Below are 16,486 nucleotides of genomic sequence, written 5' to 3' on the forward strand. Positions count from 1 at the left end.
AACAGACAGTAGTTTCACTCAAGACTAATCATTTTTCTATGGATGCAGGGATCAATACACAAAAATGAGAATCTTTTTTTAAAAAAAATCCCCAAGCGAGTTGCGAGCAAGCATATAATACTCAAGAAAGGTATTTTCGGGTAGCCCCAAAGACAGGTTTAATACCCATTTATCAAGGACCTTTTAAATTGTCTATATCATTTCTTGAGACCATGAAAGACAAACAAAGGCGTTTTATCTTCTTTACAAATATTGTATTTAGAATTTTTCTAAAATATAGTCTCTAGAAAAAATGATTTTGTGTCTACTATATATTTACATTGAGCGGAGGTACGGTCAAAGGAGACAGCCTTATAAGGACACCAATCAAAGAATTAATCAAGAGAAGAAAGAGAAAAAAAGTCATTCTCAAAATTTTCCATAAGGAGATACACGGTATATGAGAAGTCCCCCCAAAAAGAGATTTTACCCCTTGTTTACATTCGGTGGATTTATTATTTAGATGCTTATCCAAAAACAAGATGATAAGTTGACTAAGTTATTCCGATTAGTCATTTAAACTATTATAAAGTTGGACTGTGGTTGCTAATGAGAGTGATATTGTGTCTACTAACTATCTACCTTGAGTACAGATACATGTAGAAAGCAAAATAAAATGCAGACAAACGGACTCAGGTGAAACTGTTTTCATTTCCGAGAGGGCCATTTCATTGCCAAGAGGTCCATTGCATCTTATTTCATTACTAAGAGGTCCATTACATATCATTTCATTGTAAAGAGGGCCATTGCATATCATTTCATTGCCAAGAGAGCCATTGTATTTCTTCTCATTACCAAGAGGGTCATTTCATTTTATTTGCCAAGAAGGCCATTGCATATCATATTTATTTCCAAGATGGTTATTTCATCTCATTTCATTGCCAAGATGTCCATTGCATCTCATTTTATTGTCAAGGGGGCCATTGTATTTTATTCATTGACAAGAGGGCCATTGCATATAATTTTATTGCAAAGAGGGCCATTGCATTTCATTTTATTGCCAAGAGGGCCATTATATCTTATTTTATTACCAAGAGGGCCATTTCATCTCATTGCCAAGAGGGCTATTTTATATTGTTGCTAAGAGGGCCATTTTATTTCATTTTCCAAGAGGGCCATTGCATCTCATTTCATTGCCAAGATGGCCATTTCATTTCATTTCATTTCCAAGAGGACCATTGCATTTCATTTCATTGCCAAGAGGTCTATTGCATATCATTTCATTGCCAAGAGGACCATCGTATTTAATATCTATTGACACGCATTAAGGATATCATCAGCATTCAATATTTATTGACACACAAGATAGAATATATTGGCATCAACGATATCATCAACATTTAATATTTGTTGACAAAAAGATAGAATACACTGGCAATGAGGATCTCATCAACATTTAATATCCATTGACACGCGAGATAGAATACTCTGGTATCAAGGATATCTCATCATAAATCAGAATTTGAATGGATCAAAAGCACATGATTCGAAGAGCATCTTTAAATCACTATCTAAAGATGGATGACATATGAGATTTCCTGGATATTGACAATTTGAGGGTCATCTATAAGTCATATTATTTAAAATAGGATGGTGTGCAAGATTACCTATGACTTGATAGTCTATAGTGCATCCGTAAGCCATGACAATATCCTAACTGGATAGTGTGCAAGGTTACCAAAGACCGAGAGTTTTACGGTTATCCATAAGTCGCAACTAAATCCTTATAAGAGAATATGTGAGATTATCAAATTGATACGTCCAAGGGTTTTCTATAAGCCGTGTCATATCCAAGACTGATTATATGCAAGATTACCCAAAAACTAGTAATTGAGAGATATCTATAAGTCATATTGTATCCAAGGTCGGATGATGTACAAGAATACCTGAGAGCTAAAACTTGGAGGGATATCTATAAGCCATCTCTTATCCAAGGTCAGATAATGTGCAGGATAACCTAAAACCTATCAATTCAAAGGATATTTGTAAGTTTCCTCGTATCCAACATCAAATAATACGTAATATTATCCAAAGATTGACAATTTAAGGGAAATCTATAAGTCGTATCGATACAAAAGATGCACAAGACTTACCTGAGGTTACATGCAAAAAATCATTGTCAATAATCGAAGAGGTTATAATTCCACATACAACAAGCATTCTAGGTGAAAAAAAGGGTTTCCGCATCAGCACAAGATTACACGGTTGCAGGGACTGTTCTGCATAAAGTATCGTCGATGTACAAAAGGGCCACCCCATTTTGAAGACATTCAGTCGACAAATGAGTTAATTATGCAACAACTAAGAGGGTTGTTGTGTCTTTTATTGCAAGTTATTTCCTTCTAAATAGGTACATAAGAGGATGGCGTTACTCTTTAGGCTACAACTCATGAGGAGATATGGTAAAAAAACTATACACCCCTTTCGTGAATTGTGTTTGTTACTAATAATTTTTGTTCGAGATATTATTGAGATCATCCGAGAGGATGAAAATCTCAAATCAAAACCGCAGGTGTAGACGACTCCAAAAAGGATACAGCACAACGTGGAAATATTTCTTAGTAGTAAAATAGAATAAAGTTTAAAGAGGGACGCCAAACTCTTTGGACGCAAGATAAAGGATGATTGCCCCCACCATCAAACCACACCCCTATTAGAAGGCATGTAGGTATATTGGGATATTCTGGTTCAGCTTTACATTCGGGGTATTTCTGAACTTATGTCGAGGGTAACCTTCTCTTTCTTTCAAACCGAAGTGACAAAATACATAAAGTTTTAGAAATTATTTCCAGGTAAATTCTTGCCTATAGATATGAACATTCGTGGTTAAGAGGTTACAAGACTCTTCTCCACAACTCAATCAACTTGTCACTCCTATCGGGCCAAAGATCGTCTGAAATAAAATACTATCTTTTCTACCGATTGAGTTGAACTACAAGCAGTCTGATTGCCTGAGTCTTGGGGATTTGTAGGTTGGGCTCTATGATTGAAAACTCGACTGCATTCCAACCTTCCCACAATCCGCTTATTCCTCAGCTTTTCAATTTCACCAAAATTTGAAAATTGGAATAGCTCGTGAATTCTTTGAAAATTGTGCTTCAGAATCAAGCTTTATGAACTACAAGTGACCTGAATTCTCATGCAACCTAAGATATATAGGAAACCCGATACATGGGTCCGACCATAACTCTAGAAACTCGTGCAAAATCCAACTTCTTTCAGAAATAAATTTGTGGTAAAAAAAAAATTATGAACATCAAACTCTCTTTGCCCAGGGTTACTTGCACCCACCCTATCCAAAGGGAGAGGACAATTGTTGACACCTAATTTTTGCCCTCCACGACTAATTTTAATTCTAAGTTTCTTCAATTTTAAATAAAATTACAACTTTTATTTTATCCGAATAAAAAGCTTTTGAAAGTAGTTATCTGGGTAATTTTTTCCATTTTAAGTAAAGATTATATATTATCGTATTCAATTATACAAAATTATATAATTTTGTTACTTAAATATTTAGTTTACGGAATATCAAATTTTAATCTAGGCTTATCTTAAAAATAAATTCAAATGATTAAAATCTTGATTTGATATAATTTGTTCTCGAAAATAATTTATTTGAAAAAAAATTTGTTTGATTTTATTAAATCAAGAAGTCCGGGATCAAACGAGGTATTAATTTGTATCGAATTTCAATTGAGTCTAATCAATTTATTTAATTTGATCATAATTGAAATCAAATTGGCCACAATTACAATATAATTGGCCAATTAATTTTCAATTTGATCGAAAATGAAATAAATATGACTAACTCTTAAACTAATTGGGGTTATTTAAATAACCCCAAAAGGTACATAATCTACTTAAAAAATAACCCTTTCCTAAAATAACAAAAGTAGTCCATTTATTTCAGCAGCCCACCAAAATCCACCAACCCCAGGCCCAATGACCCTTTTTGTCACACCCAGCAACACTAACAACAAAATCAAAGAAAAAAATAACACCAACCTAATTGAAACATCAATGGCTAAATAGCATCAAGCGACTCGACCCAATTTCTATTTCTTCCTCTTAAACAACATACAACCACTATATTAGCATAACAACAACAACACCGATATTAAAGTAAACAACGACAATGACCTAACCATCTCTGACCTGATTCCAACACGAAATGACCCAAATCATCCTTTTCCCGCCCAAATTCTTTTCCCACCTTTTCAGTTTATGCATATCACGAGGCACCACGCAATGGTGTACCAAGAAAAGGCTAATTTTTCTAGAATAAGATCGAGGTGGCTTCTCAAATGGTTGGATTCATACATATTTGTAAGGATTTCATTAGTTATTATGAAAATCCCTCTTCCCTTTAATTTCTATTGGTTCACTCGTTCCAATTTCTCCAAGAAAAGCCAAATTTTATACAAATTATAAGCTGAAAATCTTATCTTCAGCCTCAATTTGAATTTTCCCCTAAAAAATTCCCAAAATTACCCTTAAAGATAAAAAATCCCATATCAATGGACCAAGAGTTCACTCCCTATTTTTGTTCCCTATATAAAGCTCCTTATTGAGCTAAAAACTCAAGTCTCAAGGTTTGAAAAAAGCAGTGAGCAAAGAAGAGTTTATATTTTAGTAAAAATTTTCTTTTTTGTGAAATTCGAGGGATAATCGAAGTTCACGAGTTAAATATCTTTCAGTGGTTGTGGTAACTCCGACGGAAGCCTGAAGTCCTATTTTGCTTCCCCGAATGAGGTAAACACACATTTCCATTTTTTTTTTATCATTTCTTCTTAGTTTCCTTCCTCGTAGTTGTAATTTATTTGCTGGGAACGTTCACTGTAGTCAGTCTTGAAGATCGTAGGATTAGGTGATGAAGATTGTGATTCAAACACATTGATATATTATTAGTCTAGTTTTATGTTTAGCTTTGAATTTCTATAAAAGTTTACTGTTTTGTTTTGACTCTCTGTTAGTAATCTTTAGTTGCCCTTTTTTTATTAAATTAACATATAGTTCTGAAGTGTTATTTCCAGACTGTCTTGGTTTTAATCCCTAATTCTTGTTATCTGCACTTTTATCCATTATTATACATCTCTAAGCTCTATTTATTACTGTTTATTTTAATTGTATGTTATTTCCTTTTACTCAAATAACGTGTTACAAATTTTTAGAGTCTCATTACTATGATAATTGGTTAAATGTGATCTTTTATGTTAACATTCGAATCTCGCAGTTAATGGGTTTAGTTCTTCTTTGACTGTGATTAACGAAGTCTAAATTTTTGCTTATGTGAATTTAGTTATAATATTTTTATCTCTTGAACTCAATCTCATGTTTACAACCTAAATTCCTAAAAATATTGTGAGACCACAAAGATTGTGTTTTTTTCTGTCTTCTCTCTTTCTTTTGTTGCCTAACCATGAATATAGGGAGCCTATGGTATATTTTCTCTGTTTCTCCATTAGTCTTTTGATTAGAGTATAGACCTGCTAATAAAGACAAAATCTTTAAAATTGTTGGTTGTATTTTTCTTATATTTTGCTTATCAGTCTATCCACTGAATGAAAAAAACTGGATGAGCGCAACTAGACTGGCTACTCAAATTGTATTATGTTTTTCCATTAAGAAAGGTTGTTAGAAATGTGTTTAAGTCTTGTGAGACTTTCTTTAGAACTTGTATATTGCTTTCCCCTTTTTAGAAATACCCCATGTAGCATGCTCTTTAGGTTCTTAGCTTCAAATGGGTTATTCTTTTTAAAATGAATAAATTTTTTATCTTTTATCTGATAAGCATAATAGTGGACAAGGAAATTTTGATTCTATGAAGGCCTAACCCGAAGATTGAGAGTTGTGTTTTTGTAGTATAATCTTGAACGGGATTATTATTCATCTTGATTTATGAATGTTCCTTTTGTACTTTATTATGTGCATGTAGAGTCACTTGAAGCCCCTATCAGCATTTATGCCTCAATTGACTTAACTTAGGAAGCTGTTAGTGGATCATTAAAGTATAAAATAAGGTATTGTTTTTTCTTGCATTAGTTTTGGTGATAATTTATTTTTGCAGGATTATTGTAGTTGACATATTTGGTAATGAGATTCTTCATTGGCTGGTCATGGGAATAATTTTGTGATGTCCTATAGTAAGAATTGAATTCATGTCACTTGTTTTATTTGTTGTTTATATTAATTTACTTTAGCATCTCTCTTATGAAATTAGTTTCTTCCTCCTATTCTAGTTGACTTTAATTTTCTCTACATTTTGATTTGATTTTGTTAAGTCAATGTCTAAGATGGGATATGTTATAATTTATTTTTGCTTATTAAGCATGCGATGTTTTTTAAGTACTTGAGTTTGAAATTTTGACCTTTTACTTGATTCCCCCATTATGAACACATTATTCATCTCCCTATATAACGTTAAATTCAAGTTTACCTTTGCATTCATGTACTTGAGGGTTTAGATGTTTGCTCATGTCATTTCCATGTATGCTAATGAACATGAATTTACCTTTGTCAAACTAATGTGACATATATTTATTGCTTACTATTAAATGAGATGCATGATATTTTAGCATTCTTTTGAATATTAACTTCGGACACACATTGAATACTTTACTTTTTTCTTTGCATCTGAATACGTTTGAGTCCTAAATAGACTTTTTCCCATTTTTGCATCATCAATATGGGCCGTGAAGGCCCATTACTCTTGAGTTAATTTCAAAGGCCCAAAAGACAATCATATGGCATATGGATACGAGGAGTTGGAAGAAGGAAAGTTGGGTCAAAAACCCATTGTTAAAGTATTTAAGAGACTCGAAAAGTCTCATCTGTTTATTATTACTTTACTTGTCTTTATTTACTTATTTACTTCTTAATTCATTCATTTGGGGACTCGAAGTCAAAGTTGTAAACTAATACAGGTGAAATAGGTTTTGGGCTAAAAGAGCTCGAAAATACAGTTTAGGACAGGGTACAGGACCAATGCCCAATATTTAGATTAGGACAGGTGATGGTAGGTTGAAAGCCCAAATTAGCTTAGGACAGGTATATTGTTTTAAGCCTAATAGCCTAAGTCTTTTAGTTTCCCCCTTTTCATTTTATGTGCTAATTGTTATTAATTTGCTTAGACTTAGTTAAATCTCCTACTAAGTCGTCAAAATTTATTTTATGCAAGTCTTTTCCTAAAATCACTTTCTTTTCAAAAACCAACTTCTCTTTTTCAAAGTTAGTCAAAGGTGATTTTCAAATAGTCCGGATAACCGCAAGTTAGAGGACATTTTGAATGCCTTAAAAACCTTTCTAAGATGTTAATAAGAATCTCTTACCTAGGATTTTCTTAAAAAACTTAGTGCCCATTTGGATAAGATTAAAAAAAATAGTTTTTTAGCTTAAGTGATTAAAAGCTTAAAATAAGTGCTTATAAATTAAGCAGATAAGTGTTTGGATAGAGTTGCTAAAACTAGAAAAAAGTTGTTGATGTGTTTGGTAAACAAGTGATGTTAATCACTTTTTTGTTGTAAAAATGACTTAAATGTCCTTAAAGTTGTTAACATCATAAATAAGGTAAATTATTTATAATTTTTCATTTTAAAATAATTTTTTTAAACAAACCTCTGATTAATGATAGATTCAATGAAAACAAAGAAGAAAGATGAAGAGGAAATTGGAGGGAAAAAATGAAGTGAAGCAGCAAAGAGGAAAAGAAAAAAAACTATACATTTAAGGGCTACAAGTTTAGGATATTGTTGGAATTTGAGGAAAATGTAAGGGATAAAAAGGTAAATATTTTGGTCAAACCTAAAAGAATTTTAATCTAAAAAGCAAAAAGCTAGTACCTTCTCACTTTTTGATTCTTTTAATCAGTTTTTAGCTTTTTTTTAAGAACTTTTTAGTTTTACCAAACACTTTTAAAAACTAAAAAAAAGGATTAAAAGCTGGTTTGAACTAAAGCTTAGTGTAAGAGTGCTAATGAGTGATTTGATAAAGGTCTTGATGACTACAATTTGACTTGAATAATATTTTAAACTAATTTATTAGCGTATTAAAGTGATTGATTGATATATGATTCATGAAGACTTGTGGTTATGTAAGATGTTGAATTGTGGACTGATGGCTTGAAATGGTTAAATGGGTTAGAGTCCCTAAATATGAATGGTGTGATATAAATGTATAGACAAAGGGTTAGAGTCCCAATGTCGACTAGTAATGAGCGTGATGGCTTGTGGTTAGAGTCTACTTGCGTAATGAAATGGCTTGTGGTTTGAGTCCACTTGTGTAAAGAAATGGATTGTGGTTAGAGTCCACTTGTCTAACGAAATGTCTTGTGCTTAGAGTCCATTTGACTAATAAAAAGGGCTTGTGGTTAGAGTCCACTTGCTTAATAAGATGGCTGAGGTTAGCGTTCTCTTGCTTGATATAACCTAAGAGGTGGAAGGTTAGAGTCTTCCACTTCATGGTTCATTTTTGAGTGTTTTGAAATGTATGTTAAGGCCTTGTTATTTTTTGACACTTGATGAATCCATGTGCATTTACATGCCTATGTGCAAAATTTGGTGGCTTATGATAGATTGACTTGGTATTGAATAATGACATTATTTTATCTTTACGCTTGAGTTACATGCTAGCGCACCAACTGTTAACCATCTCCGGATGTTGTGTCCCCATACGACACAAGTGCTGGAGCATCTTCTTTTCTTTTTGCGCAGTGATCAAGTGTTTGAGCGGTTTGAGTAATGACATCAAAGTGGTGAGCTTCCATCTTTCGAAAGAAGCATTTTTATGGTCTTCTTATCTTATGTCATAGACTTATTTTGGATTTGATTTGGCTATTATCGGGGGCTTATCCCAACATATTATTGAATTTAAATTTATAGAGGCTTGTAGATGACTGTGGACTTAGGTAGATTGGTTGTTAAATGTTGATATTAATGAATGGCGAGACTTTCTTAAGTTATGAATGTTAGTTTTGTTTTTGCTATCTTATTATGTGTTTAGAGTTTATCCGACGCTTGTGGATTGGTATGATGGTTAGGTGGGGTTAATGGGGTAATCTCCGGTCCTTGTTAGGCTTGAGATGCCCTTACGACAAAGCCCAGTTTTGGGTTGTGTCATTCTTAGATTTAGGTCTTAAAATCCCTAAACAGTAAGAGTTAACTTGAGACCCGATTTTCGCTCCATTTGTGCTCAACTTTTGAGCACACATTCCTTGTCCTTCAAGAGAACTCGTTCAAATTTAGATTCCATTTGCAAGGGGCTATTCTTGACTCGAATTTCGACCCGACCCTTTACATAACTGTAATACCCCGCATGTTTCTAAGCTAGGAAGTGAAAAATTATTCCTACATATGAAATCTCCTATCCTGTGATTCATACTTAAGTACATGACTTACAATAAATATCCTAGTGATAGGATAGCTTATGATGCATTAAACATGTTCATATGAGTCACTTAAGGTAATACAAGCTAAGAGTTTTTGAATCCATCAAGTTTTAGTGTTTGATTTTGCAAGGGTCATCTTTTAATGAGTATAACTCGATGTTAATGTGGTATTTTTGCTGATTTAGACCCACCAAATTGTAGAAAATCGAATTTGCTTTCCAACGATACCAATTTTGCCTTAATCTAATACCCGAGCAAAAAGTTATGCCCATTTTCGTGAGAGACAGTAAGCATAGGCGATTGCGCCTAACCCCAAGCATAGGCGATTGGTTAGGCGCCGCCCAACCCAAGCATAGGCGATCACTTGGGCACCGCCAAAGTCAATTCCAGGTGTCAAAAACACTCCGTTTTGAGTTATTTTAAAGGTAATTAAGTCTTTAAATACTCTTTACACGTCCCTAAACTTAACCCTATGAAATATATAGCTTCTAAACATACTACAACCCTATTTTCATCTCAAAGCTCATCATCCAAGAGCACTAAAGGAGAAAAACAACTAGGGTTGCATAATTAAGCTTGAAGATCCGATTTCAAGGAAATTCCTCCGTCAATCATCAAGAATCTTCCTTCTAAGGTATGCGTAGTGTTCATCCACGGATTCCTTTCGTCCATAGAGTTCAAGAATCAATCTTTAAAATACAAAAACTTGGTTGGTTGTGGTGATATGATCATACCCATGTTGATGCTTGTTTGTTTTCCTCTTTTTCATTATAAAGTATGATTTCTATATTGTTGGGTGTTGATGATCATGTTGTTGATATTGGGTGATTCCCAAGATGGAATCTTTATATATTTTTATGAATTCATGATATCATATGAGTTGGAAACATGTAAATTTGGTTATTCATGATGTATAATTTGATGATTTCACCTATGCTTAAGATGTGCATGTAAGGTATTTGATAAAATGCCTAAGGAATTAGAAATCATGGAATATAGCTAAATTGTGATTAAGTTAAGGATTCATGATATGCCCTTATGTTCCAATGACTTCTATTTTGTTAATGTGCCTTGTAAATGTTGTTGGAATACTCATGAACTATTCTTATGAGATTATGCTATGTTTACTTGCAAATCCTACTTATGAACAAGATGTATGATAACCATGCAATCCACATGAACTTCCATGCTATTAGTATGTGTTGCCAATATGATTATGCAATGAACATGATATTAAGATTGTGCGAGTACTTCCATGTGATCTGAAATCCTTTCCAAGCAATACATTGTTGATAACCATGCTTAGTATGAGATCCCTACTTATGATATTATAAATTATGGACTATACTCTTATGATCAAGTCAGTCATGTGTGTCAGTTTCCTTCTATCGAGTCCTGGGGGTACTTGTACCCGAAAACTATAGCTGTGTGCCTAGATCCATGTCATGTTTCACGTTATCCGAACTCAAGCTATGATTCCATAGAATTCAGTCAATCATGTGACTCAGGAAAACCTCATGATCTTAGTCAGTTGTCAGATATTAGTAACATTCCGCCAGTTAACGGAATCTAGTAAGATTAAGTCATGCACAGTCAGTTATTCATGTCCAAGTCCCTCCAGACGGGAGTAGAAGTTAGCACCGAGTGAAGCCAAGGATGAGAACTCACCCGCCAGTTCAGGGTGTGATTCTTAGTAGCAATCCTTGTGTTCCAGAACTACATAGCCAGCGTAGGTTGAGACATCTTAACCCATCATATTAGGGTTGATGAGGTGGCTTAACCCGTTAGTTTAGGGTTCCCACCATTCTCATTGAGTACCTACCAGATAAGGGTCACTCACAGGCTGTCCTTACCTGTGGCTCGGTATTGACACCCCTCCAGTCGGGGCAGAGATTGGACCCCAGCTTAGCCATAATGGCATATATGGGGCATGTCAGTTAAACACTACTTCCCACAGTTTTAGTATCAGTCTCAGTAAAAGAACTCAGGGCATTCTTCAGATTTCAGTATATACAGGACTGTCAGATACAGTCGTCCATGTTATCAGTTTCAGTATCAGACATGACAGTTATCAGTAAACCATGTATTAGCTTACAGGTCATGCTATCACGTATTCACGGTCCCAGTTTCTATATATGTGTGTTTGCATTCCCACGTTCATATTAGTCAGTCAGTGTTGTTCATGCATGAATCTTTTTATGTTTAGCCTACCTTCCTCGTAGCGGTAGCATTCCAGTCGCAGAGACACAGTGAGTCCTCATTGATTCGAGGACAATATGATTTGATTCATATATTTATTCCTTCAGTTCAATTTTACAGAGTTAGTTAGAACCTTCAACTCCTTATTCAGATAGTTTAGAGGCTTTCAGATTGATGTTCAGATTTACGTTCAGATTGAGTTGTTTTGGGTATTTTTACCCACATGATTGTATTCAGTTGAACCTTATGGCCTTACAGTTCCATGTATTCCATATTATTATATCATGATTTGCAGTATACAGGTACAAATATCAGTCATGGGTTAGCTTGTGGTCCGTCGGGGTCATGAGCACCGTGTAGCATTCCGGTTCAGCAAATCGAGGTGTTACAATAACAATATGGGTCGCTTTTTCCTCCTTATGATGTGTAGATTGCTATTTTGATAGCATGACAGCATTTTGGGATAATGGAGCAAAGACCAGTGATTTATAGATGATTTAAGGACTTACGGTTCGACAGTGTGGTACGCTTTTGTCTACTCTCTTCACGAGATAGTATATTATATATGTTGCATATTATATAGGGATGTTAGGATATAATCATGGGTAGACTATCATGACTAAGCCTAAATTATGAGTTCATAGAATAAAAGGGGGAATCGACCCTTAAGATGAAATATCTATTATGCTTATAGGATCTTATTACCTTAGGTTACTAGTATGTTAGACATAGTTGATATTAATAACCCTCTTGTCTGAGGTTTACTGCTTTACTCGGTGGATTATTATGATTACCCAACGCGGGCCCTTAAACCTAGAGATGCAATCAAAGAGAAGAAGTAATCAGAATTATGTTAATTAACCGTATCTCAAAAACCATAACTGTGAATCCTTTCATCCCATAAGTATATCATGAATAACCTCTCAATGCCGGGCTTAAAACGAAACTCATATCATCATGATTTGTCGGACATAAATTAAAACACATGTAATAAATTATCGGACTTGATCCGAAACTTAAAATCATAATTTGCCAGACTTGAATCGGAACTCAAATCATAAATCACTAGACTTGAACCATAACTAGCATCTACTCCCAAGTACTAATATAGCATAATAATCATGAATCCAACCACTCCAAGCTCCTAAATATACAATTTAAAGAGAATAATACGTCTATAAAGTCTATATGGAGCTAATGATAGTTTTGGCCTAAGGTGGGCCGAATAGGCCCACTTCTAATCTCTGAAATCCATTCTAAGACAATTTCTACCTCGGACTAGGTTAAGATATCAAATTTTAATTTTAGATATTAAATAAGTCATTTTAGTCCTAAGATAGCAATTCCACCTATCATGAGTAACTAAGTCAATTATGCCTAATTTGTGGTTCCTTAATAGGCTAAATGATCCGAATTACACTAAATATGCCTCTAAGACCTATTTACTAACCTCATATCTAACACATTATCATAAATATACTATAAATTAACCCAATCTATGAGAGAGAGATAAACCTAGCCTACTTGGACACCGAAGAAAGCCAAGTGAAATTCGCAAAATCATCAAATTTTTCTTTCGAGAAGCTTTTGCACGATGCCACGCCATCAAAATAATAATCTACTCATTACGATAAAAATAGTACCCATATTGTATTTTCATGCTTCAGATTCAAATTATGCAAAAACTCTACGTGGGGCCCGATTGCGGAATTGCACTTTTAAAATTATCAATGCATATCTCTATGCTAAAGAAACATTTATCCTCATGAATGGGTAAATTCGAGCTCAAATGGTGCTAAAATCAACCCACCAATAATCTAGGAAATTTGGGAAACAATAGAGAAATTAACTATGTAATTAACGGAAATTTACCATGAATTTGAAGAAAAAATGAGATATGTAAGATCACAAAACCCCACCAATTCACCTATTAATATTTCTCTTAAGTTTTCACACTTTCTAAGGGTTTTCATTCTTGAACTTGTGTGAAAATGAGAGAAAATAGGGCTAATTGGGACATTTAATGGCTCCTAAGTGCCGCTAAAGTTGGCACTAGGCCGCTAAAGCAGTACTTGCCTATGCCTGGCGTGCCTCCTAAGCAAACAAGCTGGCGCTAAAACAACATGCACTTTAGTGATCAGCTTACCGCTAAAGCAGCTTGCTGGGGCTGGTCTGGTCGCAAAAGTGCCAAAAGGGCCGCTTTAACAGATGCACCAGCTGAGTGCATTAGTTGAAGACTTGAAATTTTTTTAAGTATCAAGTCTCCGCTGACCCCACGAGATTTGTTCAGAATCCCATGTATGCAAACAAACTATGATACCCTATCAAATTCGATATTTCAGACTCAATGGCGCTTCGAAATTTTCATACGAGGTTGTTTTGATGAAAAGTGGATCCCACAATCAAGTGTCATTTTTATCAATTTTCGCCAATAGCCCAAAATTAGTCCAGAAGCCTTGGGACCCAAACTAAAGGTCCCCCTAGCCTAAAATTGATGTTCAGGAGCTGTTGGAACTGTCAGAATTAGCATACAAGGTAATTTAACTAGAGTTTTCACCCATTAGCTGATTCCTACTAGCGACGACTTTAAAATAAAAAATTGACTTTAAAAATCAAATGAACTGCCCGGTACCGATCTATCAGCTCCATCAAGTCATTTATAAGAAAGCTCTAAACGGTGAAAATGATCGAAAAGACAGAAAATGACCTGAAGGATCATTACAACTAAAGTCTGAAAGTGAAAACCTATTGTAAGTCTCCTATGTAAGACAATAGTACTAGAAATACCTCAATAATACATCTCAACACCAATACATAATTATGACATATATACCTCAACTATAATTCTTAAAAAAGGTAAGCCCTAATCTATCTACAGGTCTCACGACACACTCACTCACGATTACTCCAGGGCTTTTTCTTTCTGAAAAGCCTTCGACTGTTGCCATACTATTAAAATAATGATCTATTCATTAGTATAAAAAAATAGATACCCATATTTTAATTTTATATGATAGGTTAAATTGGTTTAAAAATTGCCATGTGAGGTCATTAAAATAAGAAAAAAAAATTTGAACTTGTGGGTACTTTGGATCCCGATGTGATATATTCAACCAGAGTCGTCAATATTGGCCAAACCTAGTCCAATCTGTAATTTGATAAGGTTGGACTATGATTTTTATATCCTATTTAAGAATATGGATTTTTAGCCTGGCTGGATAAGCCCGTTGGCTCGTGGAGCTTGAGCAATATGGGTTGGGCTGGCCTGTGGGCCAAATAAAAAATAATAAAAAATATAATAGAGTATAAGAATACCAAAAGGAGTCCAATCTCCAAATCTATTTTGGACCATCATAAATATTTATATTAATTATGTTTATAAAATATATAAGTAATTGAAGTATAAATTACTATTTTTTTTAGGGAATTACATATGTTTGATGAAAACGATGTGACGGTGTTGAACACGCCATAAGTGCCATGAGAGTGTTTTTTTGTTTCGAGGAGTTCATTTTCACTTTTAATCGATTAAATATTGATATTTTTGTGTTTTATTATGATCAATTGGAACAAAATTAGGTTAATATTATCATTTAACTAGTTATATTATTACTCATTAACAAATTAGTTTGTTTATCAATATCTCTATTTCGTTTGAATTTGATATCATGTAAAAAATTATTTAATTTCATAGATTATTAGAATTTTTTTTTTTATAAATTTGAGAGTTGGTTAACAAATAGTAACTTCATGTATAATATTGTACAGTTTTTTACCAACCTAAAATGTATTATTTTGCTCCCTTAACAGCTGATGTTGCAAAAAAAAAAAAAAATAGGGCGGTTTTAATGAAAAAAATATAAAAATAATTTAAGTGGGCCCATTTTTAAATTTTCACCCATTTTTTTTCCCGTCTTCCTCACACCCCACCACCCCATGGCTTCTTCTTCCTCACACCCACCATCCCATGTCTTTTCCTTCCTCCATTTTTTTCTTTTTTCACTTCTATCAATCAAATACATAATCATAAGACGAATAAAATACACAAATTATACAACAAATAAATTTTTCTATTAAGATCAAGAATCAACAAATTAATTTTATTTTCGCACATCAAAATCAAATTTAATTAATAATAACGGATCAAAGATAAAACTAATTTTTTTATTTCAAAGTCCGCATTTTGGACTACCAAACCATCAGATGTGCGTTCTCCAAGCATTAGAACCACTTTGCCTTTTAGCTTCAAGCATTTTATAATAAGCATCTTGTGACAAACGGAGCAATTATCCATTATACATATTTTTTTTTATCTATTTTCTCCATCTTGTCAGTATTACTCAATTGATAAAGTAGAGAAGGAGTAGAGGGAGAAATGGGCAGCACTGGTGAGGGAGGTGGCGAGTTGGAGTTTTGCTTAGCCAAAATTTTCATCGGCCAGTGATGGTAGTGAGCTATTTCACGGGCGCGTTGATCGTGGTGGGTTCCAAATTTGAGAATGAAAAAGCGACAGAGATGGTATAAGAGAAGAGAGGAGGAGCATCGACGGTGGTGGCTGGAAGCTCGGAGCTTTGCCGGCCAACGCCTTCGACAAAGAAGTGGCAAAAAAGTGGAGGCTAAATTTGCGTGAAGTTCGGTGGTGGTAACTGTCGGAGAAGGCAGTGAAGATGAAAATTGTAAAAATTATATATAAATATATATATATATATATACATATATATTTATATTTATTTTATTTAAAAAACAATTTATTTATGTGGCATTGACGTGGATCCGACATGGCTATGACCTGGCTCCAACGTGACACGAGTGTGATGCAGTCTTCATAGTGAGAGTGATATAGTTTTTTTAAGGTGGTAAAAAATT

This window comes from Capsicum annuum, chromosome 9 (genome assembly GCF_002878395.1).
Source record: "Capsicum annuum cultivar UCD-10X-F1 chromosome 9, UCD10Xv1.1, whole genome shotgun sequence".
NCBI classification, from domain to species: Eukaryota; Viridiplantae; Streptophyta; class Magnoliopsida; order Solanales; family Solanaceae; genus Capsicum; species Capsicum annuum.